The sequence below is a fragment of the Dendrobates tinctorius genome, unplaced genomic scaffold, assembly GCF_039654945.1.
Source record: "Dendrobates tinctorius isolate UK_male_01 unplaced genomic scaffold, ASM3965494v1 ptg000069l, whole genome shotgun sequence".
Taxonomy (NCBI): domain Eukaryota; kingdom Metazoa; phylum Chordata; class Amphibia; order Anura; family Dendrobatidae; genus Dendrobates; species Dendrobates tinctorius.
Window position 1 is genome coordinate 2,325,427 of NW_027361737.1, and position 20,091 is coordinate 2,345,517.

Sequence of the window (20,091 nt, forward strand, 5' to 3'; positions counted from 1 at the left end):
TTGGGAATGTTTAGCTTGCAAAAAAAGAAGACTGAGAGGAGACTTAATAGCTGTCTACAAATATCTCAAGGGCTGTCACATCGTAGAAGAATCATCTTTATTCTCATTTGCACAAGGAAAGGCTAGAAGCAATGGGATGAAACTGAATGGGAGGAGACACAAATTAGATATTAGAAAAAACTTTTTGACAGTTAGGGTGATCAATGAGTAGAACAGACTGCCATGAGAGGTGGTGAGTTCTCCTTCCATGAAAGTCTTCAAACAGAGGCTGGACAGACATCTGTCTGAGATGATTTAGTGAATCCTGCTTTGAGCAGGGGGTTGAATCAGATGATCAAGGTGGTCCCTTCCAACTCTACCATTCTATGATTCTATATAAATAAATAATAATAATAATCCTCGGAGAGTTGGAGACATGAAGAGAAAACTTCTCAATAGGGAAACGTTTTGAATCTTCAACTTATGAACCAGATCACTTGAAGGTCTCAACTTGCACCATGATATTATGTCATTATTAGGTTTCTTTTGTGCTGTAAATAGAGTTGAGCGATACCATCCGATACTTCAAAGTATCGTATCGGATGGTATCGGCCGATCTTTAAAAAAAGTATCGGTATCGCCGATTCCGATACCGGAAGTCCCATTCAAGTCTATGGGACTTCCGGTATCGGAATAAGAAAAACCCTTTCCTGCCCTTGTACAGCCTCTCTGGGGTCTGTACGGGCCTTTCGGGGGGCTGTGCCGGCCTGCCAGGGGGTCTGTGCAGGCTCCGGTGGTCTGTGCCGGCCTGCCGGTGGTCTGTGCAGGCTCCGGGGGGCTGTGCCGGCCTGCCGGGGGGCTGTGCCGGCCTGCCAGGGGGTCTGTGCAGGCTCCGGTGGTCTGTGCCGGCCTGCCGGTGGTCTGTGCAGGCTCCGGGGGGCTGTGCCGGCCTGCCGGGGGGCTGTGCCGGCATGCCGGGGGGCTGTGCCGGCCTGCCGGGGGGCTGTGCCGGCCTGCCGGTGGTCTGTGCAGGCTCCGGGGGTCTGTGCAGGCATCGTCCGATGGGACTACAAGTCCCATCTGGCGATGCCTGCTACCATGACAGTGATTGACACATTAGCCAATGATGGGACAGTAGTAGTCCCATCATCCGGCTAATGTGTTAAATGTAAAAAAAAATAAAAAAAAAAATTACATGCTACATTCATACTACATACTACATACATGCTACATTCATACTACATACTACATACATGCTACATTCATACTACATGCAACATACATACTACATATATACTACATGCATGCTACATATATACTACATGCATGCTACATACATACTACATGATACATACTACATATATACTACATGCATGCTACATACATACTACATATATACTACATGCATGCTACATACATACTACATGCTACATGCATGCTACATACATACTACATGCTACATGCATGCTACATACATACTACATACATGCTACATATATACTACATACATACTACATATATACTACATGCATGCTACATATATACTACATGCATGCTACATACATACTACATATATACTACATGCATGCTACATACATACTACATGCTACATGCATGCTACATATATACTACATACATGCTACATATATACTACATACATACTACATATATACTACATGCATGCTACATACATACTACATATATACTACATGCATGCTACATACATACTACATGCTACATGCATGCTACATACATACTACATGCTACATACATACCACATATATACTACATACATACAATACATTCATACAATACATACATAGACATACAGTACATATAACATAGAGTAACATACTTACCAATACTTGTCACATTGTTCCCCGAAGCCATTGTCGTCTACGGAATAAATATTAACATAACAAACCACAAAAATACTCACCCACGATCCGAAGCAGTCCACGAGTGTGTCCCACGACGATCTTGGGTAGAGAACTGCAGCATCAGCTGATGCTGCCGTTCTCTACGGGCTGCAGGAATCCAATGACGGAAGGTAGGTATCCTTCCGCACTGTATTCCTCCGCCACTTAAAAAAAAAAAAAGTCCCTAGTCTCACTTTATGCCATTGCTGTGTGGGAATTTCCCACACAGCAATGGCATAAAGTGAGACTAGGGACTTTTTTTTTTTTAAGTGGCGGAGGAATACAGTGCGGAAGGATACCTACCTTCCGTCATTGGATTCCTGCAGCCCGTAGAGAACGGCAGCATCATCTGATGCTGCAGTTCTCTACCCAAGATCGTCGTGGGACACACTCGTGGACTGCTTCGGATCGTGGGTGAGTATTTTTGTGGTTTGTTATGTTAATATTTATTCCGGAAAGACAATGGCTTCGGGGAACAATGTGACAAGTATTGGTAAGTATGTTACTCTATGTTATATGTACTGTATGTCTATGTATGTATTGTATGAATGTATTGTATGTATGTAGTATATATGTGGTATGTATGTAGCATGTAGTATGTATGTAGTATGTATGTAGCATGCATGTAGCATGTAGTATGTATGTAGCATGCATGTAGTATATATGTAGTATGTATGTAGCATGCATGTAGTATATATGTAGCATGTATGTAGTATGTATGTGGTATGTATGTAGCATGTATGTAGTATATATGTAGTATGTATGTAGTATATATGTAGCATGTATGTAGTATATATGTAGTATGTATGTAGTATATATGTAGCATGCATGTAGTATATATGTAGTATGTATGTAGTATATATGTAGCATGCATGTAGTATATATGTAGTATGTATGTAGTATATATGTAGCATGTATGTAGTATGTATGTAGCATGCATGTAGCATGTAGTATGTATGTAGCATGCATGTAGTATGTATGTAGTATGTATGTAGTATGTATGTAGCATGCAGTATGTATGTAGTATGTATGTAGTATATATGTAGTATGTATGTAGCATGCATGTAGTATGTATGTAGTATGTATGTAGTATATATGTAGTATGTATGTAGCATGTAGTATGTATGTAGTATTTTTTTTTTTTTTATTTTTTTTTTTAACATTTAACACATTAGCCGGATGATGGGACTACTACTGTCCCATCATTGGCTAATGTGTCAATCACTGTCATGGTAGCAGGCATCGCCCGATGGGACTTGTAGTCCCATCGGACGATGCTTGCACAGACCCCCGGACATCAGCACAGCCCCCCGGCAGGCCGGCACAGCCCCCCGGCAGGCCGGTACAGACCCCCACAGGGTGCACAGCCCCCCGGCAGGCCGGCACAGCCCCCCGGCAGGCCGGCAGAGACCCCGGGCAGTCCACACAGCCCCCCGGCAGGCCGGCAGAGACCCCCGGAAGGCCCGAAATGACGGCGCATCATGATGCGCACACACCGCGCATCATGATGACGTCAGGCCGTCAATCAACTGAACTTCCGATTCCGATGCCGAATTCCGATATTGAAAAAATATCGGAAGTCGGTATCGGAATTCCGATACAGCAAGTATCGGCCGATACCCGATACTTGCGGTATCGGAATGCTCAACACTAGCTGTAAATATTTTGGCTTTTTTCTATTGTCTTAATCCATGTATGTAATTTTTGTGCAATTAATTCTTTTTATGTTTCTTTTTATGTTTTCATGTCTTTTTATTGTATTGCTCATTTTGGCAGCCTTATATCATGTGTTTTTTTGTCCAATAAGCATCATTTTCTGGGTATTTAGATTGATGGGAAAGATTTCCCATCAGGCCTTGAGGAAGAATCCTGTTTGCGTTCGAAACACATTGCTATGTTGTTCCCTGTCCCCCCTGCAGTGTGCTATGTGCCACATATTTTTTGGAATTTTAAAGTGTCCTTAATAAAGGATTTTCCTATTTTTAGGGGTTGCTGCCAGAAGCTGGAATTTTTTCTACTTGTCTATATACTTCACGTTTTGGTCAGAACGTCATTCCGTGCATGCTGGACTACATAACACAGGATGTGGTGAGCTGGTTCCAATTTTTCTTTTCACTTGCAATAAATGTATGACCAATAAAAAAAAAACTTTCTCACTGTCCCTCATATGGTCCGTAGTCTGTACATCTTTTTACCATCACCATGCTCTGAATCTTCAAGCCATATTGGGACTTTTGAATGTGACTATGCCCGGTTCACTGAATATGCGTGTTATAAGTCACGTCAATTTGAGCTGCAACTTTTTGGGTAAACCTCTGCCTAGACACAAACAGTAGTACCAGCTTTTCATGAGAGAGATCGCTTTTACTAGAACTCTATGTTTCAGCAAAATTGCGGCTGGCTGCTATTTTGCCGAATTTGTGTGGAGCAAATGATAAAAATTCAGCATTCTGGAGAATACAGATTTTTGCAACATTTGAGTAGAATTTAATTTCACTCAAATTAATTTCCCTTCTCTAGTAATAGACCCCGAGCTCACTGATTTCACTCTTAACTTACTTTGCTATTTACAGTCATCCGTGAAAGTTGTAAACTTTATCAAAAAAAAATATTTTTTGCCAAAAATATTGTATATTGTTAAATAAAATTTGCCTCCAAAATATACATGTCTTCCATGAAGCCATCATAAAGACCTAAATGGTAACTATACCATAATTCCAATTAACACTTCACCCAGTGGCTTAATTCTTCGAACAAGGGCTGTCTTCAATTCATAGACTCCATCAATGTTATCTTCTGACACATTTCTGTGACATATGAGAAAATAGGTTAAGGTAAAATTCCTTTTGAAGGTTACCAGCTCTTACACTTTGCTTTTCATCTTTGAATCAGTTTCTACAAAGGTTGAGTCTTTTTTGTTCTAGTAGGTGATGTTCATTTCTTTTTACAGATCAACCACATCAATTGTATTAAGCTTTCTCACTTCCACATACATGTTAGATACAACTCAGGTCATACTGCACATCTAAATGTAACACTGTGAAGAATTTGACTCCATATAGTGTCGATTGGTTGAAAAAAGTGAAATAAAATACATTTGTAAATAACATCTTTTTATATTTGTTCCAGAAAATCTCTCGGAAGCAAATTAGTTTTCTTTTTAAAGACTATCACTTTCTGTGCTCTTTTTCATTTTATTCTTATACTGATAGTTATTAGCCATGTACACTGATACACTACAGATGTCTTTTCAGGTTTAGTAATAAAGCTTGGCAGGAGAAATGCAAGTCCTCATTTTCTTTAATCCCCACCTTCTACAAAGGCGAAAGATCTGGTGACCTTTGATGTATCAAAGTTTAAAGTGATCTCCTTTGAGTGAATCCCTTCTTGCAAATTCATTTTGGCTTCTTTTTTTAACTATTTTTACTTTTTAATATTTACTTTGTTTAAGAAAATGTAGGAGAGTAAAATGTGCAAAAAGTAGATTGATGGAGAATGATACATAGGATGGCATAAAAAATGTTTATTGCGGCGACTTTTACAAATTGCATTGATTTAGGTTCAGTAAATGATGATCAGAGTTGTTCTATTAGTGGAAAAAGATCATGAAGTTTTTACTTAAGATCCCATTGGTATGTATTGTGTAAAAGAACCATGTCTTCAGAGATCATTCTGTATTATACAGGTGTCTTAGGACACAATGGAATGAGACTAGTTTAAGAGTAATAACAATCCTGTTTCTTCTATGAATGAATGAATCTCGGATTAGATCAGATAAAACACACTTGAGATAAAGTGCACAAGGTGGATTATGGAAGAAAAGAGGATTTAGTGAAGAACATAACCGCAACTTTTTGTTAACATTGAGAATAGTGGCTTTTGTAAGCAACATTTATGGTAACTACACTTGCGGTTTAAAAGCTACGGCTTTTGTTGTGCATTTCTCTGCATACATTTGCTTTGTAGTTGGAAGCTGTAACTCTGGATTCCATGCTGCGCTTTGACTCATGCTCATTTCATCTAATGAAAAGCTAAGGATGTACTTTTACTCATAGCTGCTTGTTTTGTTTTCTTTGAAGTTTTTTTCCTTTCACTATCCAGCAAGACGATGAAGTTCATTAGGTTTTTATTATCTCAGCTGCAAATTAAGAATCTGTTCCCTGGTGAGCTAGAACCATAAAGTGATGTATCCTCCATATTGCAATATTTACATAACACCTTTATGACTGGACAGCTGGGCCTTTTTGTTCAGCAATTACTGTACACGGTATTTCTGCAGACTACTATGATGAAATTGTTACAAGTCTGACAATAGGTTTAGAAGTGTTAAGAATCCCATGTGATAATGAATGCAGACTTTGGAGCTGGGTGTTCACAAGGATGTATGGTGCAGATGACGAACCAATTATCTAATGTGACAATGATGCTACAAGGCACACTTTGTTGCAATTTTTTTTGTTTTGCAACTGGTATTTATTTTTAACAACATAAATCTTGGGAAATTTAGATATTTCATATCTTAACGTGACCCTCCAATAAATATATCTATAGCCTAAATAATTGATACCCTCCCCATTCCATTTCCACTTGTTTTGGAGACACATTTTGGCACAATTCAAGCACATGATACCGTATTTGAAGCTTTGCCTAGACAATTGTACTATAACCATTTTCTCTTTAAGCCAAGCCCTAGTTCAAAAAGTGTAAAAAAAAACTTGATGAATGTGACAGAAGTGATATACGCTACTAGTTTATTTGACTTTATTCTTTCATTTCAGCAGAATGGAGCATTTAGCTTCGTGAGTCTTCTTCTAAGTTTCTTATACTTTAGAGCTGCAGTCACAATTCTACCACTCACAACTGAAACAATTTAAAACAGGGGCGGCACCAAGAACACCAAGAACAACATCTGCAAGAAGTTTGTATGTCCTCTCTGTGTTTGTGTGGGTTTCCTCCAGTTTCTCTGGTTTCCTCCCACATCCCAAAAACATACTGATTTAGATTGTGAGCTCCAACTGGGACAGTGTCAATAATGTCTGGAAAGCTCTGTGGAATTAATGGAGCTATATAAATGAGATAAATAAATAAATATGATTACCAATAGTTATATCCTTTAAGGACTTTTATAGAGATTATCAAATATATTGATTGGAATTTAGTGCTGCTTTGATTCTACAGAAAAAACATTTGCCATTCGCTGATATATCAAAATGGCAGTCACTGGTTGCTATTTTTTTCAAACATACAAAGCAATCAAAAGGTAAAAAAATAAAAAAAAAGTTCCATATACTCACCTTATTGCTCACATCCCAGGCCGGAATTCTTACCCTAGGACTTTCGGAACTTAGCATGAGCAGTGGTGATACAAAGATGTGACATGGACCAGAAAGATAATGGTAAGGCCCCCCAGAGAGGTGAGCGATAAGGTGAGTATAAGAATTTTTTTTACATTTTTATATCTTAAGTTTATTACCTTTGGGGTGTGGAGAGAACAATCTTTTCTGTTTCTGGTCAAATTTACATGTGAACTTGAGAATTTGCATTTAGCTTGATCCGCTGATCTCTACTTATCTGATCTTAAAATGCAATAACGTTTTTCCTACATTATGCACCAGAATCTTTGTAGAATGCAAATCATGTGAGAAAGCTATTTTTAGGTATTAAGTCTCCAAGGAATTCTATGAGATTTATGCTTTTGAATCCAAGAATGTAGCTTTGGAGTATATTGCAGGCTCTAAATTACATATTTACTTTATTTATCCAAAAATAAGCAAATTTTTATTAATTAAGCCTGGCATTATGACCACCCCAAAAGAAGGGCTTGCTGGAGTACGATGTGCTAAATTTATAAGAAACACAAGCCACTTAATAAATTTGAAATATTTTCTCAGTGGAATGTACCTCTGTGCATACTACTAGAAAAAGGGCAGAAGTAGCCTTTCTAGAGTAAGTAACAATGACAATTTTTCTGAATCTAAAGGAAAGGAGTAGACACAACTCAGTTCCCCAAATCTGCCCATTTTGGAGGAAGAGGAGCTGCTTCAAATTGACATGAAAATTGCAAAAGTAGCACAAAAATGTGCAACTTTTCAAAGTGTTTTATGTTTTTCTAGTAAAAATACTTTGATGAATCACATCCATAATGGTTTCATAGAACACAATTGAGGCTAAAGTAAGAATCCGTAATGAGATATTTTAATTATCTTCTTATACAATAATATGAGGAAGCACTGGAGGCTAAAGTAATTGAGCATGGTTCCTTTTTGTGGGACTTTTGGGGGACTTATAACCAACTCTTTCAAGGATGAGCTATTTAATATGCAAGATATGTGAATCTCCTTAAGCTCCGATCATTCTATCAGATATCATGCTTCTGGGCTCCCCACATGTTTAGGACCTGTTGCACAGCCAATAATCATGTGGGGATTGCCTGCCAGTCACTGTAATGCTGTATCCATATTAGTAGTGGCATTACTGTGATTGGCTATCGGCATTACCTCATCAGAGGTTATAAAAGGACAGGCGCCACCATAGTCGGCTCACAGACACCATTGCACAGCTCAAAGACATTTCTGATTCGAACGAAACAGCAGTTATCTAAGCCTGTGTGTGCATGACTTAACTAATAGTCCTCTAGTGTTGATACTAATGCTGATGCTGAACCATCGCACTAACAGTCCTTCTAAGAGCTAATCTTGTGCTTTGCTGTTTGTATCAGATATATTCTGCATTTAGTCTAGGGATAGTTGAAGGAGCAGGGAGAGTGTCAGAAATAGGGTCTATTGAAAAAAGTGTGGAGACAAAAAAGCGCAATAGGATCTTATTCACATTACAAAGGAAAGGATATAAAAACAAAGTTACTCACCTGGTTAGAATGAGATAGGAGCATGTAGGATGGTGGCTGCTGCAGATCCACAGGTCCATTAACGACCAGAAGTAATCATATATTCAATAGGAATTTGTAGAGAAACTCTGCACTGCTGCAAGGATAAATTCCCGGAGAATGTCACAGATTCACAGTGATTTATTCAACGCATTTCGGGGATCCCATGTCCCCTTAGTCAGGAAATACCACACATGTACAGACATCACAAGTATATATGGTTTTGGAAAGATGCTGAGTTTAAAAAAAATTGAGTGCCAATAGATCAGATGACATAGTGTCAAAGTTCATTGCTATCACAGGGTTAACAATTCCAATCAGTTATAATATAGAAATATGCAAAATCTAAATCTTTAACATCATTATTGGTATCTTACATTCATAGGTTACAAATCAGGATTAAAAGAATGCAACAACAAAGAAAAAAAAAAGAAATAAAAGGGAGGAGGGAAGAGCCCGACCTCCACCACAAATGAACAAGAACCTATAAAAAAAAGGGGGCATCCAGGTTCGAAAGCAGAAACTTTACATCTGAACCACCAAGTGGATCAAGAGGGCTTCTTTTTCCAAAACCAGCTCAATTGAATCCTTGTATTAAAAGTGAAATAAAATCATTTTTAATTAATTGCCATTAAAATAGAATCAAAATAATTTATTGTCAGTACGGAAAGCTAGGACAGGAGCAGGCAATCGGCTCGACTGGCAGACAGGCAGGCACGGCTGAGACACTGGCAGGCGAGCACACCTGAGACACTGGTAGGTGGGCACAGCTGAGACACTGGCAGGACAGGTGGGCATGGCTTGCACTCTGGCAGGACAGGCGGGCACGGCTGGCACTCTGGCAGGACAGACAGGCACGGCTTGTACTCTGGCAGGACTGACGGGCACAGCTTGCACTCTGGCAGGACAGGCAGACATGGCTGGCACTGACTCGGTAAGGACAGGAACATGGGCAGGTATGAGTGATATATGTAAACAGGTAGGGGCCTGTTCAGACTGGAGGGTACCTGTTCAGGATGGAGGGTATATGGAGACAGGTAGAGACCTGTTCAGACCGGAGGAGCTGGAACTGATTCGGGAAGGGCAGGTACACAGACACATACGAATAGAGTGTAGGAAAAGGTAGGAGCCAGTTCAGACAGGAGGGACAGGAACTGTTAGGAAACATTTCAGACAGAAGGGACAGGAACTGTTAAAAAACAGTCCAGACAGGAGGGACAGGAAGTGTTAGGAAACAGTTCAGACAAGAGGAATAAAGACCCGCAGGATGAGGAATGGAAGCAGAGCAGGACCGTAGGATTCCAGAGCAAGAGCAGAACCACAGGATTGCGTAGCAAGAGCAGGACCGCAAGATTGCAGAGCAAGAGCAGAACCACAGGATTGTGGAACAAGAGCAGAATTGCAAGGTATGGAGCAAGAGCAAAGCAGAACCGCAAGGTGCGGAGTGAGAGCAAAGCAGAACCACAAGATGTGGAGCGAGAGCAAAGCAGAGCTGCAAGATACGGAGCGAGAGCAAAGCAGAACCGCAAGGTGCAGAGTGAGAGCAAGGTAGACAGAGTAAACACAAGGATACACACAGCAGGGAAAGGAAGCCACAGACAAGGATACAAACAGGTACAGATTAGGACTGAGTACAGAAAAGGTCAGGTACAGGAACAGGGACAGGATCTAGGATACAAGACAAGACTGAGTATGAAGCCCTCAGGAAGTCAGGAAACAGGACAATCAAACCAAAGAGAAAGGTCTGGTTATGCAGCCACCAGAGAAGGCGAAAACAGGACAGGATCTGGCACCTCAGTAGCAAAACACTGACTGAGGGAAGTAGTTGCTCAGGCATCCTCCAATGGGTGGAGATGCCTAAAATACCTGAGGCCACTTGACATTGGCTGGGGACACTTTAGGAAAGTGCACCCTGTCTCTATAAGACTTAGGAAGTGCTGGGGCCGCTGCCCTAAGCATACAGCCAGGAAGTATGCAGCAAGCAAGTATATGATGCCCACAGCAAGGAGCCAGAAGAGGACAGAACTCACAGCATGGCCCGAAGTGGTGAGTAAGATGGGAGGTGGGACGCCATGCAGTGATGCCGGCAGGAGTTTTACAAGGACCTCCTTTATGTCTAATACAGAGTGTATCTAAGTCCCTCTTCCATCTACTTTTTGACAGTTCTTGATTGCTTCATAAATGACACTGAAATTTCCAATTTTAAGCATAAACAAAATTAAAATGTAATAAAAATGAATACAAAATACAATTTTGTGAAATTGGCAGTTAGTGACACTGGTACAAAACTGGAGAGGGTTCAGCTGCAAATAAGTCAATAACTACAAAATGGTTGAGGACGGACAGTCTACAGATAATTATGATAATATAATTGCACTATGAATGCCTTACCTGACAGGAGATATAAGCAGCGTGGATTTGCAAGGCAGGCTGTAATACCATAGAGGAGCCCACATGGTTGTGAAGGTTATGCCATGGAATTGCCTCTGGTGTCAGCTAAATGATTAGGACTCTAAAGAGTCTGGGCACACACAAGGTAAATAGCCTGAATGTCCAATTGTATATAGTGGTGGTCGTTCACATGAGTTACAGGTGAATCCCAACGGTCTGATAGTGAGTGTTACAGATCATTAAAAGTAAAGCAGATAACTGAAAAATTTGAGGATAGTAACACAGGTAGTTGACTGATCAACTGATCCACATAAGAAATTTGATAATGACACAGCAACAGTGCGCTATGGACCATGCATGAGGTATCAGGGTATGGGCCTGAATTTAGAGCTTTGAATTTCAGTTTAAATTAAGATGAGGTGGGTGAGGGACAGGTGTAAGCCTGTTTTGCTGGGAGCCCTGATACCTCATGCAACAGCTCAAACATCTTTTTTGCGCAGCCACACTCAGGTGGCACAAATATCAACTTCATAGGCTACCACTGTTAGAAACATTAAAGTATAGCAACACAGGTAGTTGACTGAAAGTAAGTACAGGCCTGCCGGTCTGGGAGCCTTACTGCTACAGGCAACACACAAGAAGGAACCCCAACTTGGAGTCTTCACATTTAAAAAAAATCATTTGCACACACGACTAAAGTTGCATTAATTTCTCCAAGATGAAATAGTATAATGGGGCTCTTACACCCCTTCCACTACCGTCAACTGACAAAATGGAGACCCAATTTGGAGTCTCCACATTTCAAAGAAGTATTGCCTCACATGACTAAAGTGGCATCAATTTCACCAGAGTAGAAATAGTATAATGGGCCTCTGATACCCTGTTCACCACAGGCAGCCAACCAGATGGAGATCCAACTTGGAGTCTCCACATTTCAAAAAATTATTGGCACACCCCTCTAATGTGGCATCAATTTTTGCTAGAGTAAAAATAGTATAATGGGGCTCTGGAACTCCTTCTACTATAGGCAACCCACCAGATGGAGACCCAACTTGTAGTCTCCACATCTCAAAAAATTATTGCCACAGTCCAGTAAAGTATCAATTTCCCGGAGTAGAAATAGTATAATGGGCCTCTTACACCCCTTCCACTACAGGCAACCCACCAGATGGAGACCCAACTTGGAGTCTTCAAAAAAATATTGCCACACACCAGTAAAGTGACATCATTTTCCCCGGAGTAGAAATAGCATAATAGTGCTCTGAGACTATTTCACTACATTCAGATGGTGACACAACTTGGAGTCTCCACATTTCAAAAAATGGCCCAGACCACTATCAATATCTCCAGAGTAGAAATAGCATAATAGTGCTATGAGACCCCTTCCACTACAGGCAAATCAGCAGATGGAGACCCATTTTGGAGTCTCTACAATTCAAAAAATTATTGTCACAAACCACTATAGCGGCATCAATTTCCCCACAGAAGAAATAGTATTAAGGGACTCTTACACCCTGTTCACTTAAGGCAACTCATCAGATAGAGACACAACTTGGAGTCTCCACATTTCAAAAAAATATTGGCACACAACAGTAAAGTGGCATAAATTTCATCAGAGTAGAAATAGTATAACGGGCCTCTGACACCCCTTCCTCTACGGGCAACCCAATAGATGGATACCCAACTTGGAGTCTTCAAATATATAAAAAAAATTGGCACACACCAGTAAAGCGGGATAAATTTCTCCAGAGTAGAAATAGTATAATGGGCCTCTAAAACACGTTCCACTACAAGCGTCACAACAGATGGAGACCCAACTCGAAGTCTCCATATTTCAAAAAATTATTGCCACACATCACTAAGGTGGCATCAATTTGCCCAGAATAGAAGGAGTAAAATGGGTCTCTGACACCCCTTCCACTACAGACAATCCACCATTTGGAGACCCAACGTGGAGTCTTCACATTTCAATAAAATAATGTCACACTCCAGTAAAGGGACATTCCCCAGATTAGAAATAGCATAATAGTGCTCTGAGACCCCTTCCACTACATTCAAACCACCAGATGGAGACACAACTTATAGTCTCCATATTTCAAAAAATTATTGGGTCACACCACTATAGTGGCATCAATTTCCCCAGAGTTGAAATAGTATTAAGAGGTTCTTACACCCCGTCCATTAAAGGCAACCCACCAGATGGAGATCCAACTTGGAGTCTCCACATTTCAAAAAATTATTGTCACATACCACTAAAGTAGCATCAATTTCACCAGTGTAGAAATAGTATAATGGTGCTCTGAGAGCCCTTCAACTACAGGTAACACACCAGATGGAGACCCAACTTGGAGTCTCTACATGTCACAAAATTATTGGCGCACACTAGTAAAGTGGCATCAATTTTACCAGAGCAGAAATAGCAATAATGGGTCTCTGATACCTTTTCCACTACAGGCAACCAACCAGATGGAGGCCCAAGTTGGAGTCTCCACATTTCAAAAAATTGTTTGTAACATCAGCAGCAGTAGCAACAGCTGGCACCAAAGCCACAACAAAGGTACAGACTGCAACAATGCACGATTTATTGAGCACACCAAATACTACATCATTGCTTAGTATGCCCAGTCTGCGACAGGGGTGCAAAAGTCTTTGGAGATCCATGACTTGTTCATCTTGATGAAAGTTAGGCTGTCTTCACTTTCAGAGGACAGCCCAGTGCGCTTATCCACTAGGACACCACCAGAAGCGTTGAAGACACGTTATGAGAGAATGTTCTCTGCCAGGCATGACAAAACCTCCAAGGCGTGACAGGCGAGCTCAGGCCACTCTTTTATTTTTGAAGACCAAAATGCAAAAGGATCCAAATGACCTCTTATGGCATTGATAATGAGCTTTAGATACTCCTGCTCCATTATCTCCAGTCGTTCACAATGTGTCAGATTTGTATTCTGTTCTGCTGATGCAAGGGCTAGTCTAAAAAATGTGTGTAACGACTCACAGTAATTGGTTCTGCCACTTACACTGCTGCTGATACTAATGTTTTTGCATTGATGATGTTTCCTGGGTTGGAAGTCTATAACTGCGATGCACACTGTATGCCTGTTGCGGTTCGGTGAGGTAAGCCTCCTGGAGTGGACCCTCTGGATCATGGCACCGAGGGCCCTCGATTGAGTGAACCAGGTGGTGCCAACCCCTACACAGGGATCATTAGGCACAGGCCCAGGGTTTCAAGTACCACGATAGCCAGTACCGAGAGGGACGGCTCTTAGGGAAGCTGGAAGCCCCTCCATGGGTCAGAGAGAGAGAACAGGATACCAGGAGCGGGACTCAGGAAGCAGGACTGGAGAAGGACTGCAGACTAGGAGTGGACCGCGGGACTGCAGGATGGAGCAGGACGCAGGAGACATGACTGGAGTAGGACTGCTGGAGACAGGACTGAAGTATGACTGCTGGAACAGGACTGTTGGAGGAGGAGAGGACCACAAGACTGCAGGACAGAGTAGGAAAAAGGAGACAAGTCTGGAGTAGAACTGCTGGACAGGATTGTTGGAGCAGGAGAGGACCACGGGACTGCAGGACAGAGCAAGAAGTAGGAGTCCGGACTGGAGTAGGACAGCAGGAGCGAGGGGGGACCAAGAGATAGCAGGACGGGGCAGGAAGCAGGAGTCACGGAGTGGGATACAGGAGGCACAGAGCAGGACATGGAAGGTACGGCTGGGGGAACAAAAGAGGGAGAGCAGGTGAACACTGGCACCAAAGGGATACAAGCCTAATACTGTAAGAAACACTAAGATCAGGCACCTCCACTAATGGAGGGTGGCCTGATATACCCGGCTACTGCCTCCCATTGGTCAGGCAGTGCTTCCGGGTCAGGGCACCACCGGAGCTCAAGAAGGAGGAAGGACACGTGACCATGACCTACGGCGCATGCACAAACAGTGCAGTGACACCTTCGGCCACGGACCAGTCAGTGCAGGAGGGGGACGCCGCGAGCCTCGGACAGAGGGACGCTATGACCCTGGAGTGGGAAGGTGAGTATGGAGGAGTGGGGTGGCGGCCGTAACAATGCCTCACTGTTGTCTTGGGGAAAGCCACACTTAAGATTTTCTACAAGTGTGTTTCAATGCTACAGCATGTGCATCCCTTTCCAGGGGGCAAAGCAGCTGCCAAAATTTTCTCTTGTACCATGGATCTCACAGAGTACTTTTTCTAATGCTAACGATACAGGTTTCATGTTGCAGAAGACGCTCATACGTTGGGTGCATACATGAGGTCCAAATCCATGGTGTGCTGTGGTGGGGTAGCACTCAAGCTTTCTTCTTCCATCCCCTCCCGCCAAACATGGACAACAGAGGCGGGAATCATTATCCTCTTCATCCCCTCGCTGTTGCACGGCCATCTCCTCGTCCTCCTCTATATTGTTATCCCTTCTGCATCCTCCTTTACTTGCACCTCTTCCTCTGGGACCAACACCTCCTCCCATAGACTATTCAAAGTGTGATCCAGCATGTAAATGACCGGAATAGTGATGCTGATGGCAGTATCATCAGAGCTATGTAACTGGACATACTGCACCAAAGTTCGTCGCTGCTGCCACAGTTGCTGCAACATGTGGAAAGTAGAATTCCACCATGTCGGCACATCGTAAATCAAATGGTTAACCGGTATGGTGAAAAACTTCTGTAGAGATGCAAGTCAATGACCTGCATGGTGCGAATGGCAGAAGTGAGCACACAGTGACTGTACCTTCTGCAGCATTGCATCCATTGCATTCAGGCTGAGAAAGTGGCAGAGAAAATTGCTGTACCACCAAGTTGAGGATGAGACCCATGCAAGGCATGTGTGTGGCGTTGTCCAGGCACAGGGCTGTCACCAGGTTTGCACTGTTATCACACACAGCTTTCCCTGAATACAGGTTCAGCTGTCCACAACTCATGAGCTGTGTGACTGTGAGTTCTAATGCATATTAATTTAAACAATGCCATATTGAGGAGAGCCCTGGCTGCACAGTACAGAGATAGGGGGATTCTCTCTGCACTGTTGGAATGCATGTCTCATTAAGGGAGAGGTTGAGGGTACAGGTGGAGGCCCTAGAGGAGGTGGAGGAGGTAGAAACAGAACTGTTAGATACAGAGGTTTGTCCTATAAGCCTTCAGGACTCCAAGCCTTATGGAGCAGCCCAGTCATCAAGATGTAACGACCCTGCCAATGTTTGCTTGTCCAGGTGTCACTGGTGAAATGCACCCTGGCAGAAATAGATTTTTTAAGGAATGGGTGATGTTGTCTATGACATGCATGTGTAGTGCAGGCAAAGCTTTCTTAGAGAAGTTATGGCAACTGGGCAAAATGAAAAACATTTGTGCACCGTTGCAGATGCTTTCGTTCTCCGAATTCTGTGAATCTTTGGAGCAGACCTCTGATGCCCATGGAATAGAATGTGTGAACAGCTCTGCAGACTCGACCATCTGTGGTTCACCACAGTCAGTTGGGCGGTTGGAGAGTTGTAATGCAGGGGGAAACAAGGGTAATTAGGGTGCCACCACTAAGGATTGCACTGAGTGTGATGTTAAGGTGGAGGAAGAGGAGGAGATGTCACTTGATGCATCGCTTGCCATCCACTGGAGCACATGCTCTTTCTGGCCATCATCTACAAGGTGCACCATTGTGCGGCTTCCAAAGAGAGGGAGTTGAGTAGCTCTTTCTGCACAACAATATTGTCCATAACATTTTTGAATAGGAAATTTGGCCTCCTGCCTGAACCTCTATATTAACCCAAATGATTTTGAGTAGGGAATTTTGCCTGGTGCCTGCCAACAATATTAGACCAAATAATTTTGATTAGGCCATTTGATTAGGAAATGGGGCCTGGTAGCTGCACAACAATATTCACCCAAATGATTTTGATTAGGAAATGGGGCTTGGCAGCTGCACAACAATATTAGCTAAAATGATTTTGATTAAGAATTGGGCCCTGATACCTGTACCCCAATATTAACCCAAGTAATTTTGATTAAGAAATTGGGCCTGGTGCCTGCGCCCCAATATTAACCTTTATGATTTTAAGTAGGAAATGACGCCTAGTGCCTGAACCCAAATATTAGCCCAAACGATTTTTATTAAGAAATGTGACCTCCTGACTGCAGAACAATATAAGCCCAAGCGATTTTCATTAGGCAATGGGGCCTGGTATCTAAACCCCATTATCAGCCAAAACAATTTTGATTAGTAAATGGGGCCTGGTAGTGGCACTACAATATTAGCCCAAACGATTTTGATTAGGAAATGGGTCTAGTACCTGCAGAGCAATATTAGCCCAATTGACTTTGATTAGGAAATAGGGACAGGTGCCTGCACCCCACTATTAGCCCACACAATTTTGGTAAGGAAATGGGTCCTCCTGGCTGCAGCACAGTACAAGCCAAAATGATTTTGATTAGGAAATGTGGACTCCTGCCTGTACAACACTATTAGCACAGACTAGTTAGATGCTGGAAGGTCGATTTCACACAGGATCCTAGAAACTGCCCACAAACTCCCGGCAGCTGAGAGCTCAGAGAAAGTCCAACTCTGGGGGGGCGCTATACACTTTTTCCACATGAATTCACGGCGCTGTGGTTTAAGTACCCTTAACTACCGGCGTTAAAAGGTGTGTCGGCGGTCGTTAAGAGGCTAAACCACAGACTGATGCTATGAAACAACGCAAAAAGGAATATACCCTGTCAGACTGCACAGGTGTATAGAAAAATACTAATTGGGGTCCCTATAACTTAACCCCCCAGGGAAGACTAAACTGGTGGTTGACCCTGCTCTGACACACTGTGTGCTTTAGCATGAGCATCTGAGGATGCCTTCTGTAGATGCTAAGTTCAAACAGGAGTTCCCACCCTATACTGCCTGTCTAGTCAAACTCTCTCAGTGCTGTTAGCAGCGCACGTGCACACAGGCTGTTAAAGTAGCCACCAACACACCAAACACAAATGCGTCCTTGAGAGCTTTTTATATCATGCTCAAGTCCACACAGACAGGACCATGCCAGTGGACCAATCTGAAGCTGCCACATCACCAAAGCACCTGATGTCTGAGCATCAATGGGAAGGCACCATATCAAGGACATACTCAGTAGGGTGAAATCTGGACTTAGGCTCCGGAGCACAGCGCTGTACGTGTACACTAGCAGTCACCATAGGCTTAGCTTGAGGGCCAGCAGTAATTCCACATTCAGCACGAGCCTGGGCAAGGCTCTGGGACCAAAGTCTGTCATCTCAGTAGCCAAACCTGAATGGGAGACCACAGCACCAGACAAGGCTTGAGATCCATCCTGTGCAGCGGGAGACTAGCGACGCCTAACATTACCCCTCCAACACCCCATCCCCGGCGATGTTTGCCACGCTCAGAAGCTGCCATACGCTGGGAGGCATGGAAGTGTTTTTGCAGATCAGCTGAAGTTCTAGATGGTACGAACATCTTGCCCGTCGGTACATGGGCTTTTAGATACAGGCTTTCACAGAAGCTACCCCAGTTTTGTATGTTCCCCGTTGCTCAATCAATCTGGGGGATGAAGATGCAGCCAGGGTAACCCCAGAAGTACTTCATCCATACATTCAGAGATAACTAGAAAGGAGATTATCTCTTGATGCTTCGGAGACACGGTGAGGGTAAGGGGTACAGTCTGATGGAAAATTGTGGTTGGCAAAACGGATCCGTTAGCTACCCAAAAAGACATTGGCTTAAGTAGCATAACTAATGGGATAGCGTGCCGTTGGGCGAAGGTTGTGGACATAAAATTGCCCTCAGCCCCGGAGTCCACGCAAGCCAGTGGTATGAGAGTAGCTGACCCAAACGTCAGAAAAACCCTAAAAGCCAGCGTAGGTGACACCTCAACAGGAACTAGTGGACCTCTCCCCAAGGCCACTTGATGCTGTGACTCTCTCTGACGGTTGTTACACTTATTGGCAAAGTGACCGACTTGCCCACAAGTAAAAAAAAGGTGGCTGCGGACATCCAGAGTGGGAGACATCCATAGGCTCTACACAGTCATTTACCTGAGTTGGGGGATACAATGGATTAGTGAAGTTTGGAGGCAACTGAACTCAGGGTTTAGCATGAGTTCGCTCCAGACCATGCTAAACATGCTGCAGATCAATACCTGTGGCCACAGATATTAATTCCACTAGGATAGTTGAAATCTTCCTAGTGGCCAAAGCATCCCTGTCATGATCTGCTAATCCCCTCCATAAGATAGGTATTAAAATCTTATCAGACCATTCCAACTCGTTAGCAAGGGTACGGAACTGAATGGCAAACTGGCTAACCAAAAACAAACCCTGAGTTAAAGCCAGGAGCTGCAGAGCGTTATCATGGGTTACTTGTGGCCCCAAAAATACCTTTTTCTGGGCCTCCAAAAAACAAGTGGCGCTAAGGATCAGATGATCATCTCATTCCCATAATGGTGTAGCCCACTCCAATGCCCTGCCTGACAAAAGGGAAATAATAAATCCCACCTTGGTATGCTCTGTTGGAAATTGTGAAGTCAGTAACTCCATGTAGATTGAGCACTGATTCACAAACCCTCTACAAGCCTTGCTGTCCCCAGAAAATTTTTCAAGCAGAGAAAAACATGGCACAGAGGAAACAGGAATCGCAGCAGTAACTTTAGTAGTGGCTTCAGCGGCTGCTTGTGTTACCAATGAGGCAAGGTCCACAGCTGTAGATGCCCACTAGAGATTGGCCAACTTGTTCACAAGCTGCTGGATGTACTGATGAAGACACTGATCATCCACCATTGCTTGCCAGACCCTGGCACCAGTATACTGTTAAGACTGGTGGAACGCACCAAATAAGAAATTATAATAAGGTGCGTTCGCAAACCGGGGTCCACCATGGGGTGATGGAGAAAACCGCATCTAGCTCAATGGCAGA